This window comes from Salvelinus sp. IW2-2015, unplaced genomic scaffold (assembly GCF_002910315.2).
Source record: "Salvelinus sp. IW2-2015 unplaced genomic scaffold, ASM291031v2 Un_scaffold2945, whole genome shotgun sequence".
Classification (NCBI taxonomy): domain Eukaryota; kingdom Metazoa; phylum Chordata; class Actinopteri; order Salmoniformes; family Salmonidae; genus Salvelinus; species Salvelinus sp. IW2-2015.
The window spans coordinates 44,921-57,992 of NW_019944240.1; the positions used below are offsets into that span (position 1 = coordinate 44,921).

General features: G+C 47.1%; 1 pseudogene; it reads left to right on the forward strand.

Moving 5' to 3' along the window:
* Positions 1-13,072, forward strand: part of LOC112075031 (sodium-dependent phosphate transporter 2-like) — a 41,286-nt pseudogene that overhangs the window by 22,464 nt on the left and 5,750 nt on the right.

Consider the following 13,072-nt stretch of genomic DNA (forward strand, 5'->3'; position numbering starts at 1 on the left):
CATAGTCATATGGCCAATAATGTATTCTGTAAATATAATTACAATACAGAAATGAACGAGCTCTTCATTGAAATTCTGTCAATCTTATGTTGGATACCATATTTATGAAAACCTAGTTGCACACTTCTTAAATTGTAACACCAGTGCCTTTTTAGGGTAAGAATGACTGTAACCTTTAGGACAATTAATTGTTTCAAATTGGGCAATATTTATATGACCCCCCAAACAGGCCCATTTTTAACACAATCTTGCCTGTAGACACCTTTTATTCTTCCCGCGTGCATGCCGGGATGAGTGGTAGTAGTAGTGTGCAGATGTCATTGGTCTATTTTAATAAATTCATTGAGCATATAAAATGTAATCAGAAAGTATTCAGACCCCTTGACTTTTTCCACATTTTGTTATGTTACAGCCTTATTCTAAAATAGATTAAATATTTTTTTAAATTATCATCAATCTACACACAATACCCCATAATGACAAATCTAAAACAGGTTTTTAGACATTTTTGCAAATGTATTAAAAATAAAAAAACAGATACCTTATTTACACAAGTATTCAGACCCTTTGCTATGAGACTCGAAATTGAGCTCAGGTGCATCCTGTTTCCATTGATCATCCTTGAGATGTTTCTACAACTTGATTGGAGTCCACTTGTGGTAAATTATTGATTGGATGTGATTTGGAAAGGCGCGTACCTGTCTATATAAGGTCACACAGTTGACAGTGCATGTCAGAGCAAAAACCAAGCCATGAGGTTGAAGGAATTGTCCGTAGAGCTCCGAGACAGGATTGTGTCGAGGCACAGACCTGGGGAAGGGTACCAAAAAATGTCTGCAGCATTGAAGGTCCCCAAGAACACAGTGGCCTCCATCATTCTGAAATGGAAGAAGTTTGGAACAACCAAGACTCTTCCTAGAGCTGGCCGCCCGGCCAAACTGAGCAATCGGGGGAGAAGGGCCTTGGTCAGGGAGGTGACCAAGAACCTGATGGCCACTCTGACAGAGCTCCAGAGTTCCTCTGTGGAGATGGGAGAACCTTCCAGAAGGACAACCATCTCTGCAGCATTCCACCATTCAGGCCTTTATGGTAGAGTGGCCAGACGGAAGCCACTTTTCAGTAAAAGGCACATGACAACCCACTTGGAGTTTGCCAAAAGGCAAACCGTAAAGGACCATAAAGGACTCTCAGACCATGAGAAACAAGATTCTCTGGTCTGATAAAACCAAGATTAAACTCTTTGGCCTGAATGCCAAGCGTCATGTCTGGAAWCCTGGCACCATCCCTATGGTGAAGCATGGTGGTGGCAGCATCATGCTGTGGGGATGTTTTTCAGCAGCAGGGAGACTAGTCATGATCAAGGGAAAGATGAACGGAGTGCTCCAGAGTGCTCAGGACCTCAGACTGGGGCGAAGGTTCACCTTCCAACAGGACAACGACCCTAAGCACACAGCCAAGACAACACAGGAGTGMCTTCGGGACAAGTCTCTGAATTTCCTTGAGTGGGCCAGCCAGAGCCCGGACTTYAACCCGATCYAACATCTCTGGAGAGACCTGAAAATAGCTTTGCAGCAACGCTCCCCATCCAACCTGACAGAGCTTGAGAGGATCTGCAGAGAAGAATGGGAGAAACTCCCAAAATACAGGTGTGCCAAGCTTGTAGCATCATACTCAAGAAGATTTGAGGCTGTAATTGCTGCCAAAGTTGCTTCAACAACGTACTGAGTAAAGGGTCTACATACTTATGTAAATTATATATTTCAGTTTTGTATTTTTTGGGCCGCCTTTCCTTCCTGCTGCCAATGACTGGAACGAATTGCAAAAATCTCTGAAGCTGGAGTCTTATCTCTCCCTCTTTAACTTTAAGCATTAGCTGTCAGAGCAGCTTACTGTACCTGTACACAGCCCATCTGTAAATAGCCGACCCAACTACCTCATCCCCGTATTGTTATTGTTATGCCAGTAGGATACTAGTAAAGGGTGCTGCCTAGCAACCATCAAGAGTTTAAGACCTTTAAGAGCGTACTGCGTGCCAATTCCACCTCAACATTACGGCTACATTTCATACTAAGCCGGAGGCAGAACTTTACCGCAATCGTGACTAGGTTGGTTMGCGGAAATAAAAGTAAGCGGCTTTGTCGCCGGCAATACCTTTCAGATATAAAGCAAAGTAAATTAGTCGGGATGATAATGTTGGCGGAAAAACGTCTTGGTTTGAAAGTTGTATCTCCATCACAGGTTACCAAGGGTACAGTAAGGGTACATTGTTAACTTAACTTGATTGTTTAACTGTTCAGATTGGGCATGACAAATCAATTAATTAATTATATCCACGTTGTGTTATTTACATTCCACCTCACACAACCTTTTCATTTTGCAGTAGCAAGAAAGAACTTGAATGTAGGATTTTCCCCCTTGTGAAGTATGTATCATTTTTCAAGCAACATCTATTGTTCAAGCAAATAGTGTAAACAGTAGCGCACTGGAGGAGCAGAGCAAGCAGGTGGTTTCCATTAGTCACAAAGTCAAAGTTGTCTATATTGAAAAAATTCATAAACAGAAATGTGCTTTTTGTAAAAAAAAACGTACACACCTGTTAATTGAAATACATTCCAGGTGACTACCTCATGAAGTTGGTTGAGAGAATGACAAGAGTMTGCAAAGCTGTCATCAAGGCAAAGGGTGGCTACTTTGAAGAATCTAAAATTGTTTAACACTTTTTTGGTTACTACATGATTCCATATGTGTTATTTCATAGTGTTGATGTCTTCACTATTATTCMACAATGTAGAAAATAGTAAAAATAAAGAAAAAACCCTTGAATGAGTAGGTGTGTTCAAACTTTTGACTGGTACCCTATGTGGCCATAAATTACTTTTCTGTATGGGGTGGGCCTAGGAAGTCTGAAGTTCGCAGACAAGGCTGCTCATCACGCGAGTAGTTCACTGTAGAACCACCTTTWCTAAACCTATATTTTATAGTATAGTACAGTATTCAGTATATTATAGTATTTCTTATATCCTTAGTTCTGTATAGCTATCCCCCTCCCACACCATGCATATACACGGAGTACACCAAACATTAAAAACACCTTCCTAATATTGAGTTGCACCCCCCCCCCCTCCCCTTTTCCCCTCAGAACAGCGTCATATTCGTCAGGCAGGGCATGGACTCTACAAGGTGTCAAAAGCGTTCCACAGGGATGGTGGCCCGTGTTGACTCCAGCGCTTCACACAGTTGTGTCAAGTTGTCTGGATGTCCTTTGGGTGCAGTTCTTGACACATTTAAACCGGTGCGCCCGGCACCTACTACCATACCCCGTTCAAAAGCACTTACATATTTTGCCCATTCACGCTCTCTCTGAATGGCACACATACACAATCCATGTCTCAATTGTCTCAAGGCTTAATAATCCTTCTTTAACCTGTCTCCTCCCCTTCATCTACACTGATTTGAAATTGACTTAACAAGTGACATCAATAAGGGATCATAGCGTTCACCTGGATTCACATGGTCAGTCTGTCATGGAAAGAGCAGGTATTCCTTATGTTTTGTACACTCAGTTAATATGATAAAATTGTAGTATTAGTATAGTATTTCTATGTAGTATATAGTATAATATAAGTGTTGTCTTGCTCACCCCCCTCCTCCTCTCCTCAGGACGAACCCACTCCATGACCAACGGTACCCTGTCCATGTCCAAGTCCCCGCTGTCCAACGGCAGCTTCACCTTCGGAGGGGAACACYTRCGRAGCGACGGTCAAGTGTACCACACGGTCCACAAGGACTCTGGTCTCTACAAAGACCTGCTCCACAAGATCCACCTGGGACGGCTGGAGGACGACCACTCCGCCCCCACGCCAGACAACAACTACCGCCTGCTGCGTCGCAACAACAGTTACACCTGCTACACGGCCGCCATCTGTGGCATGCCGGTCCAGCCGCTGCTCCGCTCCGAGTCCCGCGAGGCCCGAGAGGCACGAGAGGACAGTGAGAAGCTGGTGGGGGAGGGGGAGAGGTCGGGGAGRGTGTCCTACACCAAGAAGAGGGTCCGCTACGATAGTTATTCATCGTACTGTAACGCTGTGGCGGAGGCCGAGATCGAGGCGGAGGAGGGCGGCGTGGAGATGAAGCTGGCGTCTGACCTCGGGGGCGAGGAGGKAGGGGCGCCSGGGGCTCCCGTCCCACTGGATGACTCKGCAGAAGAGGACGAAGGGGATAAGGACAAACCGACCGTCTACCTGCTCTTCCACTTCCTGCAGATCCTCACCGCATGCTTCGGATCTTTTGCTCACGGAGGCAATGACGTCAGGTGACTAGGATTGCTAAATTCCTGAAACTTTCCCGAAAGTTCCCAGGTGTTCCAGAAATCTGTTTTTTGTTTCCAGAATTGTCCAACCCTACAGCTGATTACCAGTCAACACAATTACTATTCAATGTGTTCACACAACTAACATTCACCTCATTTGCCATATAATCCATAAAACTAGTGTCAAACAGGAAGGAAACTGCCTGTTACACTGACTTCCCTCTCAAACAGAAAGGAACCAGCCTGTTACACTGACTTCCCTCTCAAACAGGAAGGAAACTACCTGACACTGACTTCCCTCTCAAACAGGAAGGAACCTGCCTGACACTGACTTCCCTCTCAAACAGGAAGGAAACTGCCTGTTACACTGACTTCCCTCTCAAACAGGAAGGAAACTACCTGTTACACTGACTTCCCTCTCAAACAGGAAGGAACCTGCCTGACACTGACTTCCCTCTCAAACAGGAAGGAACCTACCTGACACTGACTTCCCTCTCAAACAGGAAGGAAACTAGGCTTGTACATCTTGACTTCCCTCTCAAACAGGAAGGAAACTGCCTGTTACACTGACTTCCCTCTCCCGCTGCAGTAACTACCATTCATCATAACACAACTGCCATATCTTTATCCATAAAACTATAAGTTCCAATGAGTTATTCATAAATCTGTCATTCAACATCTTCTACCCCCTGCAGTAATGCCATCGGCCCGTTGGTGGCGCTGTGGATGATCTATGAACAAGGCGGGGTGATGCAGGACGCTGCCACCCCCATCTGGTTGCTGTTCTACGGTGGCGTGGGCATCTGCTGCGGCCTCTGGGTGTGGGGCGCCCGGGTGATCCAGACCATGGGCAAGGCCTCACCCCCATCACCCCCTCAGGTGAGAGAAGGACGGACAGGGGAGGAATGGGAGGAAGGGGGTGGGTGGGAGGATGACAATGCATTTGAATACACGCACACAGCATTCAAATACAGTTCAAATATAACACAACTACTAATTAGCATCACAGAAAAATCACAGATAACTAAACAAATCTCACACACTTGCATCATGTTCACAGATTCCTAATATACTCAGTCATACACAGATTCATATACTCAGTCATTCACACGATTTCATATACTCCAGTCAAAACACAGATTCATATACTCAGTCATACACAGATTCATATACTCAGTCATTCACAGATTCATATCACTCAGTCTACACAGATTCATATACTCATCATACACAGAAATTCACGTTATACTCAGTCATTCACAGATTATATTTATACTCAGTCAAACACAGATTCATATACTCAGTCATACACAGATTCATATACTCAGTCATTCACAGATTCATATACTCAGTCATTCACAGATTCATACACAGATTCATATACTCACTCATATATTGACTGAACAACAATATAAATGCAACATGCAACAATTTCTAAGATTTTACAGAGTTACAGTTCATATAAGGAAATCAGTCAATTTAAATAGATTCATTAGGTCCTAATCTATGGATTTCACATGACTGGGAATACAGATATGCATCTGTTGGTCACAGATACCTTAAAAGAAAAGGTAGGGGTGTAGATCAGAAAACCAGTCAGTATCTGGTGTGACCACCATTTGCCTCATGCAGCGTGACACATTTCCTTCGCATAGAGTTGATCAGGCCTGCAGAATGTTGTCCCACTCCTCTTCATTGGCTGTGTGAAGTTTCTGGATATTGGTGGGAACTGTAACACGCTGTTGTACATGTCGATCCAGAGCATCCCAAACATGCTCAATGGGTGACATGTCTGGTGAGTATGCAGGCTATGGAAGAACTGGTACATTTTCAGCTTCCAGGAATTGTGTACAGATCCTTGCGACATGGTTCCGTGCATTATCATGCTGCTGAAACATGAGGTGATGGCGGCGGATGAATGGCACGACAATGGGCCTCAGGATCTCATCACGTTATCTCTGTCCATTCAAATTGCCATCGATAAAATGCAATTGTGTTTGTTGTCCGTAGCTTATGCCTTCCCATACCACAACCCCAACACCACCATGGGGCACTCTGTTCACAACGTTGACATCAGCAAACCGCTCGCCCACACGACGCCATACACGCTGTCTGCCATCTGCCCGGTACAGTTGAAACCCGTGATTCATCCGTGAAGAGCACACTTCTCCAGCGTGCTAGTGGCCATCGAAGGTGAGCATTTACCCACTGAAGTCTGTTATGATGCCGAACTGCAGTCAGGTCAAGACCCTGGTGAGGACGACGAGCACACAGACGAGCTTCCCTGAGACGGTTTCTGACAGTTTGTGCAGAAATTCTTTGGTTGTGCAAACCCACAGTTTCATCAGCTGTCTGGGTGTCTGGTCTCAGAAGATCCCGCAGGTGAAGAAGCCGGGTGTGGAGGTCCTGGGCTGGCGTGGTTACATGTGGTCTGTGGTTGTGAGGCCGGTTGGACGTACTGCCAAATTCTCTAAAAAGATTTTGGAGCCGGCTTATGTTAGAGAAATGAACATGAAATTCTCTGGCAACAACTCTGGTAGACATTCCTGAAGTCAGCATGCCAATTGCACGCTCCCTCAAAACTTGAGACATCGGTGGCATTGTGTTGTGTGACAAAAATGCACATTTTAGAGTGGCCTTTTATTGTCCCCAGCACAAGGTGCACCTGTGTAATGATCATGCTGTTTAATCAGCATGCTTGCTGCACCTGCATTGCTTGCTGTTTGGGGTTTTAGGCTGCGTTTCTGTACAGCACTTTGAGATATCAGCTGATGTAAGAAGGGCTATATAAATACATTTGATTTGATATGCCACACCTGTCAGGTGGATGGATTATCGTGGCACATCTCATGAAACATGGGACCAACACTTTACATGTTGCGTTTATATTTTTGTTCAGTAAACATGCACACAGTTGAATACACTAAAAGGCTCACAGCTTTACACGTTACTGCTGCTTGTTGCCTGCCTGTCTGTCTGTATGTCTGTATCTGCATGATGAAGTCTGCATGGGCCCTTTCTCCTGAAATGAACCACTCACACACCCCTGTAGGACCACTAGAACCTACTCCTCAACAAGGCTAGAACCCTTCTCTACTCTAGTCTTCCTTGAGCCTCACTAGAACCCGTCTCTGCTCTAAAACCCTCTAGATCCTTAATAGAACCCTTCTGAGTGAATTATCCTAGTTATGCTTCTTAGAACCTGGCACTACCCTTCTTAGAACCTTGAGACTGCACTATTCCCCCTCACTAGAACCCTACGCCCCTCACTAGAACCCTGCTTCTTAGAACCCTATCCCCCTAACCAGAACACCGCTTCCTAGAACCCTATCCATCTCACTAGAACATTTTCCCCCTAGAACCCTATCCACCTCACTATAATCCCGCTTCTTAGAACCCTATCCACCTCACTAGAACCCTGATTCTTAGAACCCTATCCACCGCACTAGAATCCTGCTTCTTAGAACCCTATCCACCTCAATAGAACTCTTCTTCCTAGAACCCTATCCACCTTACTCAAATCCTGCCTCTTAGACCCCTATCCACCTCACTAGAATCCTGCTTCTTAGAACCCTATACACCTACCTAGAACATGCTTCTTAAAACTCTATCCACCTCACTAGAACCCTGCTTCTTATAACCCAATCCTCCTCACTAGAACCCTGCTTCTTAGAACCCTATCCACCCCATTAGAACCCTGCTTCTTAGAACCCTATTCACCTCACTAGAATCCTGCTTCTTAGAACCCTATTATTACACCTACCTAGAACCTGCTTTCTTAAAACTCTATCCACCTCACTAGAACCCTGCTTCTTATAACCCAGATATCCTCACTAAAACCCCGTGCTTGGCTGTAGAACCGATCCCACCTCACTCAGAAACCTGTTTCTTAGAAACCCTATCACGCTCACTAGAACCCTTGCTTCTTAGACGCCTATCCACGCTCACTAGAACAGTTCCCCTAGAACCGCTATCCACCTCACTGGAAACTCTTGCTTCTTAGAAGCCCTATCCACGCTCACTAGAAACTTCTGCTTGCTAGAACCCTATCCACCTTGCTCAAATCCTGGCTTCTTAGACCCCTTATCACCTCACGTAGAATCTGCGTCTTGAGACCCCAATCCCCTGCAGTAGAAACCTTCTACCTTTCTTAGAACATTACTCCCCTCAACTAGAACCCTACGCCTATTGCCCTCACTACCCGAGCACTGCTTCTTAGAAACGCCTATCGCACTCACTAACATCTCTGCTTCTTAGAACCCTATCCCCTCCACTAGATACCCTCGCCCTCCTAGAACCCTGCTGTTACTTAGAACCCTATCCACCTCACGTAGAAACATTTCACCCTAGAACCCTATCCACCTCACTAGAAATCTGCTTCCTAGAGGACCCTATCCACCTTACTCAAATCCTGCTTTCTTAGAACCCTATCCACCTCACTAGAAATCCTTGCCTTGCTTAAGAACTCTTATCACCTCACTAGAACCCCTGGCGTTCTTATAACCAATATTCCTCGACTAGAACCCTGCTTCTTATACAACCCAATCAATCCTCACTGAACCCTTGGCTTCTTAGAACCGGTGCGATGCCACTGCACTAGAACCCGCTGTTTCTTAGAACCCTATTCACCGTCACTAGAATCTGTTCCCTTAGAACCCCTATACACTCTACCTACGAAACTCCTTCTTAGATAAAATACTCTATCCACCTCACTAGAACCTGCTTTCTTATAACCAATCATCCTCACTAGAACCCTGGCTTCCTTAGAGAACCGAATCCTACCTTCAACTTAGAAACCCTGTTTCTTAGAACCACTATTTTCACCTCACGTAGAACCCTGGCTTCGCTTAGAACCGCTAATCACTCACTAGAATCCTGCTTCAATTTAAAACCCTATTCCACCTCACTAGAAGCCCTACTTCTTTAAACCTTATCCACCCTCACTAGCACGCGACTGCCTGACCTAGAACCTATCCACCTCACTAGAACACTGCTTCCTAGAACACTGTCCACCTCAAAGAACTGCTTTCCCTAGAACCCTAGTCACTCAGTGAATCCTGCTTTCTTTAGAAAGCCCTATCCAACCTTCACTAGAAGACCATACTCTAGCAACCTTTATCGGCACCTCACTAAGCGCACTGCCTCCTTAGAACCCTATTTCCACCCTCCTAGAACACTGCTTTCCTAGAACCCTATCCACCTCAAAGCTAGAACAACACTGGCATTCGCTAGAACCCGCTATCCACCTCACTAGAACCTGCTTCTAGAACCTTTATCCACTCGACTAGAATATCTGCCTTCTTAGAACCATTTCCCCGTCATAGAAACACGTGCTTCCCTAGACCCTATCCACTTGAACTCGAATCCTGCTTCTTTTAAGACCTTCCACCTTTTCACTAGAATCGGCTGCCTTCTCAGAACCTAATCCCCTCGCTAGAACTCTGCTTCCTAGAACGCTATCCCCTTACTCGAACTCTGCTTCTAGACCCTGATCCACCTCACTAGAATCCTGCTTTGCTTAGAAACCCTGTATACACTACTTAAGACCTGAAACTTTCTTAAAACTCTATGCCCACTCTACGTAGGAACGCTGCTATTCTTATAGAACCGAATCCTCTCGACTGGAGAACCGCTGCTTCTGTAGAACGCCTATTACCTACTAGAACACCCTACTTTCTTAGAACCTTATCCAGCCCAATAGCACCCTGCTACCTAGAACCGCTATCCACCCCTCACAAGAACACTGCTTCCTAGAAACCCTATCACCTCACAAGAACACTGCTTCCTAGAACCCTAATCCACCTCACAAGAACACTTGCTTCTAGAACCCTAGTATCCACGCCGCTCACTAGAACCGGGGCTTCCTAGAAACCTATCCACCTCACAAGACACTAGCTTTCGCTAGAAGACCTTCTATCGCACCTCACAAGAAACTTGGCTTCCTAGAACCTATCTACCTCAGTGGAATCTCAATCCAGGATTCTCTGGTAGTGTGTCCGTGCTTCCCCTTTCTAACCCAGCAACCAGAGAGCAGACCAAGCACAATGGGCTTCATGTTAACACTCAATTTGACCCAAGACAGAACACAGCAAACATGAAGCAGATCTAAGCACAGCAGAGCTCACGACACAACAACGCTATGCAGACGTGGAGCGCGGAACGTTGGATGTTACAACCCTTTGGTGCTGGTGTATTTGTCCCGTGAAGGAAGCAGAGAGCTATTCCGCAGCCTGGAGTGCTCCATTCTCTTCCCTGGACCAAGTTCGAATCCAGCGTCCCCTCGCAGTGGTCTGTCTGCCTCCTCTCTCTGGTCCGTGCTCTATCTCTCTGTTGTCTTTCCTTGCCTTTTTCTCTCTCTCGTTTCGCCCCTGCTCCTATACGCCTGGTTCCATCTTCGCACTGGGAGATACTACTGCTTGTCTTAGGGGATACCACATTGTGCCCAACCTCAATAGGATACATCACCTGGCTTCGTTAGTAACGACGGCTATTTGGTCACCGTATCCTAAATAGAATCAATCTGCTAGGTACATTAGAATAATAAGGCCGTGATCGCTACTACTTCTATGTAGGATTACACTAGCGATTTCAGTTCCTGTTGTAGACTTCCTACGTCGCACCGTCCATATATGAACTTGCTTTCTTCGAACCCTAGCCCCTTCCGTTTCCTTTTTACTTGGTCCTCTCCTTCTCCTCTCTCTTCTCCTCCTCGCGGCTTTCTCTCCTCTCCTGTCTTCTGGTCTGTCTGCATTGCGTTTTCGCCTCCATTCTCCGTCCATCACTCTCTTTGACACTCTCTTGCGTCGGCTCTCTACTCGTCGTGGGACTTCGTAGCTACTCGGTCAGCTGTGACTAGTACCGCTCGTTGATCTGCATAACTCTGATCTTCCTATTGCCGGTACGTCTCTCCTTAGCCACATGCGTCGTCGCTCTCTCTATGCGCGCACCATTCTCTTATTGACCTGTCCAGCCTCGGGTCCCATATTCGTCACTTTCTCCTTCGCTCCCGTCATATCTGTGCGCTGACTCCGTTGATCTGCCTCCATTTCCCTTCGCCGCCGCTCTTCCTTCCTCATCTCTTGCTCCTCTCCGCTCGCTCGTCCTATAGGCCTGCTCTCCTATACCCCTTCTCCTGTTGACGTCTTTCTTGTACCTCGCTTTCGCCAGCTTCTCCTTGATTTTATCCCCCTCGTCCCTCCACTCCCTCATCGCTGTCGATACGTGCTCTCTACTCGGACTTCGGCTCTGTTTCCGTGGTAACATCTAAGAGTGGTACGTCTTTCGTGTTTGATCGCGTATTGTGACCTCAGTTAGTCGGGGTCTTCAGTGTCACGTCTAACGCTCGATGCGCTTACGTTCTTTGCCTCGTGCATGCTATCGCGGATTCTCATCTTCCCCGCTCGAAGTGCAACATTCATGTCCCGGTCTCGCATCCTTTCCTCAATCGTAGCGTGTCTGGCTTGTACGTTCTCGTGTCTTAATCCCCATTCGGTGTACTCTTGCCACGGTTAGCTCCGTATAACAGGGTGGACTCTCCTTCATCCGGCTGTCGCTACTTGGTCCGGCCTCGGGTCCCGTGCACCCTCGTCGCGTTTCTCTTCGCCCCCTCAGTAGGCCCTGACTGTTCTGAGTCTCGTTCGTCTCTCGCATATTCGTTCTCGGTTCCTCCAGGCCGTATCACTGTACTGCGAGGAACTCAGTCCGTTGGAGTACGCAGATCTAAGATGACTACGTATCAGTAGGGCCGATCAGCAATGCTAGTCGGTAAGACCGAACGCGCCCCGCACTTACGAGCAACGTTCGACACTGTAGGGGAACCATACCACGACCTGACGTAGAATACCCGGCGCCCCCCCCCTCGCATACGCTGATGGAGCTCTCAGACTCAACCACCCCACCAGATCACATTTTGGGTATCTGTGAGCGTGATGTGACGCTGCTACACGAGGGGCACCGTAGTTACTATGGACCTCAATCAGTGTCAGGAACATACATAGCTTGCAGCCCCCCGTCTCCTAGTTACCAGTATGGGCTGTGAGGGAGCAGCACTGATTACAGACGTGGACCCCACCACGTCGCACTGGTTTAATAAGTACAGACCAGAAGTCTTAGCCCTACGGACCCGGCGGCCCTCCCGCAGGGTATATCTGTATCATGCATATACGAACCGCGGCCGCGCCTCGCCAGAGGCCTATTCGGCACTGTATCATATACACCCCCCCCCCACTGGTATCAATACAACCCATCCCCCGATTCCACTGGTATCACATACCACCCCCCCTCCCTGTATCGCATACACCCCCCCCCCTCCACTTGTATCAGCATACACCCCCCCCCCCAAATGTAATCATTCATACAACCCCCTCCCCTACCCTTAGGTATACATAACAACCCCCCCCTCCACTGTATTCACATACAACACCCGCCCTCCAACTGTTAAATCACATACAGCACCCTACCCGGGCTCCACCCCCAGTAGACCCTAAACCCCCCCCCCTCCACTGTATACATCAAACCCCCCGCTCGCTACTGTATCACATACAACCCCCCTGCCACTGTATCACATTACAGCCCCCCCCCCTCCACTGTATCACATACAACGCCTACCTCCCGCCCCCCCTCCCACTGTATCACATACAACCCCCGCCGCCCCTCCACTGTATCACATACAACCCCCCCCCCGTCCCTGTATCACATACAACCCTCCCTCCACTGTATCAACATACAACCCCCCTCGCAACTGTATCAACATACAACCCTACC